The sequence below is a fragment of the Pinus tabuliformis genome, chromosome 7 (genome assembly GCF_031772625.1).
Source record: "Pinus tabuliformis cultivar Carrire ecotype Pingquan chromosome 7, CPIR1, whole genome shotgun sequence".
Classification (NCBI taxonomy): Eukaryota; Viridiplantae; Streptophyta; class Pinopsida; order Pinales; family Pinaceae; genus Pinus; species Pinus tabuliformis.
In genome coordinates, this window is record NC_142293.1 from 1,548,627,166 (window position 1) to 1,548,636,241 (window position 9,076).

General features: G+C 38.9%; 1 pseudogene; it reads left to right on the forward strand.

Moving 5' to 3' along the window:
- Positions 1–5,670: 5,670 nt before the first annotated feature.
- Positions 5,671–6,844, forward strand: LOC149253792 (benzyl alcohol O-benzoyltransferase-like; annotated as a pseudogene).
- The last annotated feature ends 2,232 nt before the right edge of the window (positions 6,845–9,076 follow it).

A 9,076-nucleotide genomic window follows, 5' to 3' on the forward strand; every position in this document is an offset into this window, starting at 1 on the left:
TGATGATTTCAGCAGAATGACTTGGGTTTACTTCTTGAAGAACAAGTGAGAAGCATTTGATAAGTTTAAACTTTTTCGCCAACTTGTTGAAAATGAATTCAAAGAAAAGATAGGTACTCTTAGGACGGATAATGGGGGAGAATTCACTTCAAATGAATTCAAAACTTATTGCAGTGAAAATGGCATAAGACGACATCTCACTAATGTTTACACTCCACAGCAAAATGGAGTAGTCGAAAGAATGAATCGCACTTTGTTAGGAATGGCAAGATCCATGTTAACCTTCAAGAGGTTAAGTCCAACATATTGGGCGGAAGCAATTCATACAGCTGTCTACTTAAGAAACAGATCTCCAACTGCTTCTTTAGACAAAATCACACCTTATGAAGCTTGGTTTGGTTTCAAACCTCGAGTTAAACATCTTAGAGTTTTTGGGTCAGTATGTTATGCCTTAGTTCCAAAAGAAAAATGAACTAAGCTTGACTCAAGAAGTTTAAAATGCACAATGATTGGCTATTCTGATGAGAAGAAAGGGTATCGTCTTTTGACCAATGGAAAATTCATTGTGAGCAGGGATGTCATTTTTTATGAAACAGAGAGTAAGAGTGCTGAAGAAATTGAAAATCTTCTTCACAAATTAGAAACCAAAGGAAGTAAAAGAAATGGAAAAATGCAAAGTCAACCAACTTCACCAAATTGGTATGAACTTGATTTTCCTTCCTCTGAAGATGAGTCCTCCAGTCCATCTACATCAACAGCTTCATTTGGGTCTTCTAGCAGTTCATCCGCATCTCCAAGCAGCAGTAGTTCTTCTGACTGTGATTCTCCACATTCTTCACCTGAACGACGAACATCAGTTTATATTAATCCTCTTTACAATGATGGGGACTTTACAGAAGCGCAAACAAGTGAGCACCAACTTCCGAAATGGGCAGTTCAACTTTTGAAAGATGTAAAGCCTGATGAACAAAATAAAACTGGCACCAGAAGGGCACATAGAAGTGAAGGCAATTTTGCCTTGATAGCAAATGATTTTACTGAACCTTCCACATACAAAGAGGCAGTAAAACATAAAGAATGGCAACAGGCTATGGTTGAAGAATATCAAGCAGTAATTGATAACAACACTTGGAAACTTGTTGATTGTCCAACAAATGTTAAACCCATAGGATGCAAATGGGTTTACAGAATTAAGTATAATCAGAAGGGTGAACTTGAAAAGTATAAAGCACGACTTGTCGCAAAGGGTTTTGCGCAGCACGAAGGCACTGATTATGAAGAAACCTTTGCTCCAACAGCTAAATGGAACACCATCCGATTAACACTTGCATTGGCCGCTCAAAAAGGATGGAAAGTTCATCAAATGGATGTGAAAAGTGCTTTTCTCAACGGGGATTTACAGGAGGAAGTGTATATGACCCAACCACCAGGTTTTGAAATGGAAGGACAAGAACATAAAGTCTGCAAATTGATCAAGGCTTTATATGGGTTAAAACAAGCTCCCCGAGCCTGGTATGGAAAGATGGATGATTACCTAAAGAAAGTTGGTTTTCAACGAAGTGAATCTGATGATACTTTGTATGTGCGACAACAGGGAAAATATCTGGTAATTCTTGTTATGTATGTCGATGATTTGATCATCACTGGCAATCATGATGATCATATTGCACAGGTCAAAAAGGAGTTACATGCAGGTTTTAAGATGACAGATTTGGGATTACTTCACTACTATCTTGGAGTTGAAGTCTTCCAACGTCCACATCATATTTTCATTTCTCAGAATAAGTATGCCGCAGAGATTCTTCAGCGATTTGGCATGCAAGATTGCAAGCCCGTTCTCACCCCCATGGGGCAAAACTTGAAACTTTCAAAATTTGAAGGGGGGGAAAGGTGGACAGTACAACTTACAGACAGTTGATTGGCAGCTTGATTTATTTGACAAATACTCGTCCTGATCTATCTTATGTAGTCAGTATTCTTTCACGTTTTATGCAGGAACCACGAGACAGCCACTGGAATGCAGCCAAAAGAGTTCTTCGATATATCCAAGGAACAAAAGATTTTGGCCTTCTTTACACAAAGACTAAAAATTTTGTACTTGGTGGATATTTTGATGCTGACTTTGCTGGGAGTATTGATGATCGAGCATCAGCATCAGGTTATTTAATGAATATGGGGTCAGCAGTAGTATCTTGGAGTTGTAAAAAACAAGCTACAGTGGCCACTTCTTCAGCAGAAGCAGAGTACATTTCAGCATGGGAAGCAGCATGTGAACTTGTTTGGTTGCGCCGAATTTTGCAGGACTTGGGCATTTCTTAGGGAGAAGCTACATCATTGTTCATTGACAGCCAGTCAGCCATCAAACTTGCCAAGAACCCAGTTTTTCATTCAAAGACAAAGCATGTGGACACCAAGTATCATCATATCAGGTCTCTCATTGCCAAAGATGTCCTCAAACCAGTTTATTGTCCTTCCGAAGATCAGATCTCCGACATTTTCACAAAACCGCTTGGCAGAATAAAATTTACTAAGTTCAGGGATGAACTTGGTATCTGTTGTAATGTATCTTTGGATCATAGGGGGGGATGTTAGATGATCCAAAAATACAAATTTTATCATAGGTTATAAAATTAGAATAAAATAATTATTAATTTAAGATATTAAATTAATAATTATTATTCTAGAATGTTTAATTATTTAATGGAGACTTTTAGAATTAGCATATTGTTGTAACTAGATATGGCTCTCCAAATGTGTCGTATCTTAGGCTCTATTATAGGAGATTAGTTAGCTAGTTGGTTTGAATAGCATTTATTGTAAATGGACACTTGTTTTTTTTTTCTAGTTTAAGACTAACCTAAGTACCCACGGGGGATTTGAACCAGTGACCTATCGCAAGGAGTGCCTTAACAAGGCACCCATTCACCGTCAATCCAAAGCCCCGTGGGCGTAAATGGACACTTGTTATTTAATAAGTGATCCATAATTAGAGGTAGTTAGGACATGGAGCTTATAAATAGCTCATTGCAAGAGTGTTTGGTTGTTCGGGTGTAAACTCTTGCAAAATCAATTATGTAATTGTTTTTTTTTTTTTTTTTTTTTTTTTTTTTTTTTTTTTTTTTTCTGATTAATAAAATTACGTGTCTGAGGACACTTCTGCCATTAATTAGCAGGGGTTTAGAAAGGGATGTATGGATGCAGCCCAGAGGATGCAGCTCATTTTCCATTTCATAAATCAATATATTAAGCTCATGCTCAGCTATAACAAGGCACAAAATGTCACATGGGAAAGGAGAAACCTCCTGGCACATATCTAACAACAGATGATTGAATGGAAAGCTTTGAGCGTCTCTTGTCTCTGTCATGTAGTCGAAAACTCCCTTCAGCACACACAACGAGATCTAATTCTCCAATTTAATAATATAGTGCATGATACGCATGCAATAAGCCACACAAAAACCTTTGTTTTAGAGTCTAAGTTGTGTATTGATATAGAAGAGGAGGATACGAGGATTAATGATTGTAAAAGGAAGGATAAATCTACAAACCATCATTAGAGTGAAGTTTTGAGAATACTCACTGAAATTGTGAGAGCGAAACAAACTTGGCACAGGTTATGCGAGAATGTGGTCGCGAACTTTATCTTGTACCTCTTCACCTATGAAAGCTCTGCACAAGGAGAGTCAGTATCTTTCTCCATCTTCCAATGGTGGTAAGGCCCAAGGGAGATTAGCTATGGAATATAGGCTTCTGGTTTCATCGTTAGTAAATGAGTCACTGCGCGCTGGTTCACAACCATGTTTAGTCGAGGATCATTGATTCAATTTCAAATTCCAAACCAGCAATGGCGCGGATTCAAGCTCTGTGGGCAAGCCTTATGTAGTCTCCAAAGTATGCTAGCTCGCTGTCATCCTCGGCTTGCCTTCCATACCAGAACGATAGGCCTAAAGGAGTAACGAAGAGGCAACACATGGTGAGGTTTGTTAATGGAACCTGGTGAATCGTTGAAATCCATTTAACTGCATTGAAATAAATAAAATAACGCGCTTCAAAATTCAAATTTGAATTCAAATCAAATGGGTAGATGAGTATTAATGTCGACGGACTGGATTACGTACTATCATGTATGCTATGTCCATGAAGCACATTCTCGTCGGTATTGTATGGTCATGGAGCAGTCACCGGAAATAATCGCGTTATTTGTTGCCGAGAAACCAGGGAGATGGGAGTCCCCATATCGAGGTGGCCAAAACCCACTATCAGGGTATTGTCTCTCATACTCTTAAGCTATAATAAATATCCTATAGGGGTGGAAATAAGGCTTGCTGATTAGAAGTCGGTCGCAATTATAACACCCCATACGGTTGTCAGACGATGATGCAAGAATACGCTACGTGAGCAGTCCAACGTCATAGTTTAAAGCACAACTGTCGGTGTCGACATTCCGATGCCAATGGAGAAAGGTGATTAAGGGAGTGTTTAAGGAGGCCGTCGGTGTCGAGATTCCCAGACCAATGGATGCTCAGTTTGATGGTATGCGAGAGATAAGGATCATCTTGAAACGTTATTATTAGGTTTTCTGAGCATTGTTTTGAACTTTCGAAATTAAAATGGAGAATTTTGTATATTTATATGGTTTTGGCGAGAAGTCGTTTACGGAAGCCGAGGAATTGTTTGGACGGTCAAAAGTGGTTAGAATCTGGACAAAAAATTTTAATTTTTTTTTGTAGATGTAGTGTTTGAATCACATTTTTGATAGTGGAAATAGGTTCAGCACCATCAAAAATGTCTAGGGCACTTAAAATGAATTTTAACAACTTTTACTTGCATTTACAAAAATCCCTGCCCAATTTTTTCAAAATATGGCCGGAATTTCTATAACTTTCCCGGCAAGAAAACATAATTTTGAGATTACTTTGGGAAGAGTTTGTTCTTTCATGATTCCAAACAAATGAGAGTGTAATCTCTTAATATTGTGTAGCATTTTTTGTTGAGATGAGAAACTTATTTTATATAGGGATGTATAAATTTGTTGATTTTTTTGTGTTTAAAAAAAAAATTAAAATTGTTGTAAAGTAATTAGAAGTAAAAATATAATATGTTGTAAAGTAATTAGAAATAAAAAATTTATTTGATCCCATATATATTTTATTTAACATTCAAAAATACAATTTAAACAATGAAAAATAATACATTACTTTAAAAAATTTAGATGTAATATAACTTTGGCATTGAGTTGGCAAAAAATCATAGTATTTGACTTTGAAGTTGTCTTTAGTAGGATTTTTTAAACCAAATCCATCACATTTAACTACAGGTGTAAGAATGTTAAGCATTTCGTTAACATTCATGCCCGAGACATTAGGACATGGAAAGCCAAATATCCACGTGGGACACAATTCAATGATGATTTTAGATAAACTAATGATATGCATTGCTATCTTGTGCTCAAATCTTCGAATTGGTTGAACCGGTCAGCTCCAATTCGAACTTTATAAATCGGCGCACCAAATGCAGGCCTCAGCGTCTTCTTCATCTCGAAATTCAGCATCTTCGAATTCCTTTGCCTTGAGCCTGCAACGCAGTGCATTCTGTTCTGGCGGCTTCTGATTTTGTGCTCAGTTTCGTAGGCTTCGTAGGCTTTGATTGATTATTGATAGCTTTGCTTTCATGGCTGCTCTGAATATGAAGGTCACCAGAAAGCCGGCTGTCCTCGTCGGTCCTTCCCTCCCTAATCCGAGAGAAATTCTATATCTTTCCAATATTGATGATCAAGCGACTCTGAGATTTCATAGTACCGGCGTTCAGTTCTATCGCTTCGATCCTTCGAAAAAAGGTGACGATCCCGCTCGAGTTATCAGAGAGGGGCTGGCGAAGGTTTTGGTGTTTTACTATCCTTTTGCCGGAAGATTGAGAGACGCGCCCTTTGGCAAGCTCGTCGTGGACTGCACGAGCGAAGGCGTGCTGTTTGTGGAAGCTGATGCCGACATTTCTATGGAGGAATTCGGAGACCTGCACCCACCCTTCCCGTGCTGGGCTGATCTGCTGCACGACGTGCCAGGCTCACAAAATATTACTAACTCTCCCCTCCTTCTCATTCAGGTTAATTCTTTCATCTCTGATGAACTCAATTCATATTCCAGTCTAAATTCTGTTTTCTTCACGTGCTGCCTATTACGATATTTCAGGTAACGCGGCTGAGATGCGGAGAGTTCATATTTGCCCTTCGTTTGAATCACACCCTTGCCTCGTTCAATTCTTGAAAGCTCTGGGTGAAATGGCCAAGGGTGAGGCCAGGCCTTCGGTTCTTCTAGTTTGGGAAAGAGAACTCCTCCGACCCCGGACCAATCCTGCAGTTAAATTCCCTCACTACGAATATGATCAAATCCAAGACGAGATGGTTCACGAATCATTGTTTTTCGGGCCAAAGGAGATTGAATCGCTAAAGAGACAAGCTGTAGGGCAAAGCAAGTGCCCTACGTTTGAGGCTCTATCGGCGTGTTTGTGGCGTTTGAGAACAAGGGCTCTCCAACTGCCAGTGGACCATGAAGTTCGGCTCTTATTCACCCTGGGTGCCCGAGCGAGATTCGACCCGCCTCTTCCCAAAAATTTCTATGTCAATGCTATCAGTTTGCCATGCGCGAAGACGACCGCAGGAGAACTGGCAAGCAAACCATTGTCCTTCGCTGCGAAATTGATCCGCCAATCAAAAATGGGTGTGAACGACGAGTACATGCGATCGGTGATCGATTTGATGGAGCTGAGATGGCGCCCTCTGTTTACAGTAGTTGGCACCTATGTGGTGTCGGACTGTACCAAAATAAGAGTGGAGTGGAAGGCATAGTGGTTCCCGTATGCTTGACGCCTGCCGCAATGCGAATATTTCGAGCAGAAATCGATGGAGCCATTGAGAACGGCTCCCCTTATTTACATTCCTCGCTGTAAAACAGCAATCTCTAAGCTTAATTATATTAAGCGACTGTTACTTGAATAAAATTAATCATGTAAACAGCAATCTAAGCTACTGTTGCCAGCATAAATAAATTGACATTGACCTCTGGTTATTTGAATAAAAAATTGACGTGGTACCAAGAGAGGTCTTCCGGCCTGGCAACCAATATTTTCAACCCTATACATAAATTAATGCTATTAGAGTACATACGCCTTTCTGGGTTGCATGAGGTACATTACACATTCAATGCACAGCCTATGCCATACATCCATGGATCTTGAATCACAGCTCATCTTGGATCCATGCCGTACAGCCCATGCCTACACACTCGAATCACATTGAATGCCCAGATATCTTAGTAAATCTTGAACGCTGCCATAGCGATTTACTCTTCCTCACCTGGTTCGAACTTCTTTGGCATTGGCCGCAGCGAAATCCACTAGTGCGAACTTCTTTGGCATGGGCAGCAGCTAAATATTTCTGAACGTTTCTTCCTGAGACTTCTTCCACTTCTCAGGTAGGTGCATCACTCCTGCAAATCAATGATATTTCGCTTACTTGTCTATAATGAAAACTTTGACGTCAACAGCTGCACCCAAAAGTAATGTTTATGAATCCTTGAATCTACATAAAAATAGCACTGCAACTATCTTCTGTTCATGATTGATCATTCGTTGCAAACAATGCCGCTTTCTTTCGAGAGAGGTTGATGAGTTTAGAACCCAGAACTCTTAAAATGCAAAATATTGTCCACCTGTATTCGAAAATAGATCACAGGTATGGTTCGGACAAAGACTTACACGGATTCCGGGAAAGACAATATGAAGGGCGGAGAGCACATATAATTATGAGAAGGATCATTGGACTGTTTTGAAGCCATCTGGAATGGAATAAGGTTTGTTTCTTTGATGCCCCAAGGGCAACTTTAAAATGTTTTGTATTTCCAGGCACAAAGGATTGTACAGGAGTCTGTTTTCTAGAATATATGTGGAGCCATGTCTTTTGATAAATATGGAAAACTCAAAAACTTTTAGGCACAGTATATTGGTAAGATAGTTGAACCGTGGATGTGAAATACAAATTAGTCTTTTGTTAAATCCTCACAAAAGTAATTTTTTCTGCATTGTTGGTCAGAGGAATGAAGTAACACTGCAGGAATTCAACAATATTGATTGATTGTTACCATCGATTAACCTCAAGACCCCATTGGTTCATAGAAAACAATATCACGAGCTTTATCAAATATGTCAAGTATCTCATATTCCGAGTCTAATATGTGATGGCAATGGACTGGTTGTACAACAAAGTGGAGAAAACATCTAGATGCATATCTAAAAGTCTTTTGTGCTTCAACTACCATTCTTATTTATAAATCTGGATCCACATCTAGAAATTTTTTGTGCTTCAACTATCATTCTAATTTGATTAGTGGAACTTTATTATCTGGATCCATGCTAACGCCATATTTATCTAACACCGAGAGGGATAAAAATCTCCAATAAACTTTCAACATTTCAGCCCTTTGCGAGCCACTGCACGTTATGGCGATTTTGGAACTCAAAACTGGCCATTACGATTTCGTACTGCTGTAATCGTGAATTTGTTTGCTGAGATTGTACGAAGTGGGTACCCTTGTTTACTTTTCGATGAACTCATATTGCCAATTAGTTATATTGCATGTCCTGAACCTTAGCTTTTGCGCTGAGTGGCAATATGACTAACGGAGGATGAACTCATATGGCCAATTAGTCCTATCATTAGTCATATTGCCACTAAGTGCAAAAGCTAAGGTTGAGGACGTGAAATATAATATAGAACACAAACAAGAGGCTCTCCAACTATTGAAGGATAACTTAGTTATAGCACAAGACAAGGTGAAACAATAAGTTGATCAACATCACAGTGAAAGGAAATTTAAAGTGGGTAATTGTGTATTCACATTTTTTGAATTTTATTTCGCATTTTCAAAATTTATTTTGCACTTTCTAAATCCAATTTTGGAAAAAAATTGGAATTTGATATTGGCACATGTAGACCTAGATTTTGCACTTTAGGAATCCTAATTTCACACTTTAGAAACATCGATTTTGGCCTATCCATAAATGACCTAAAACTAAAATTAGT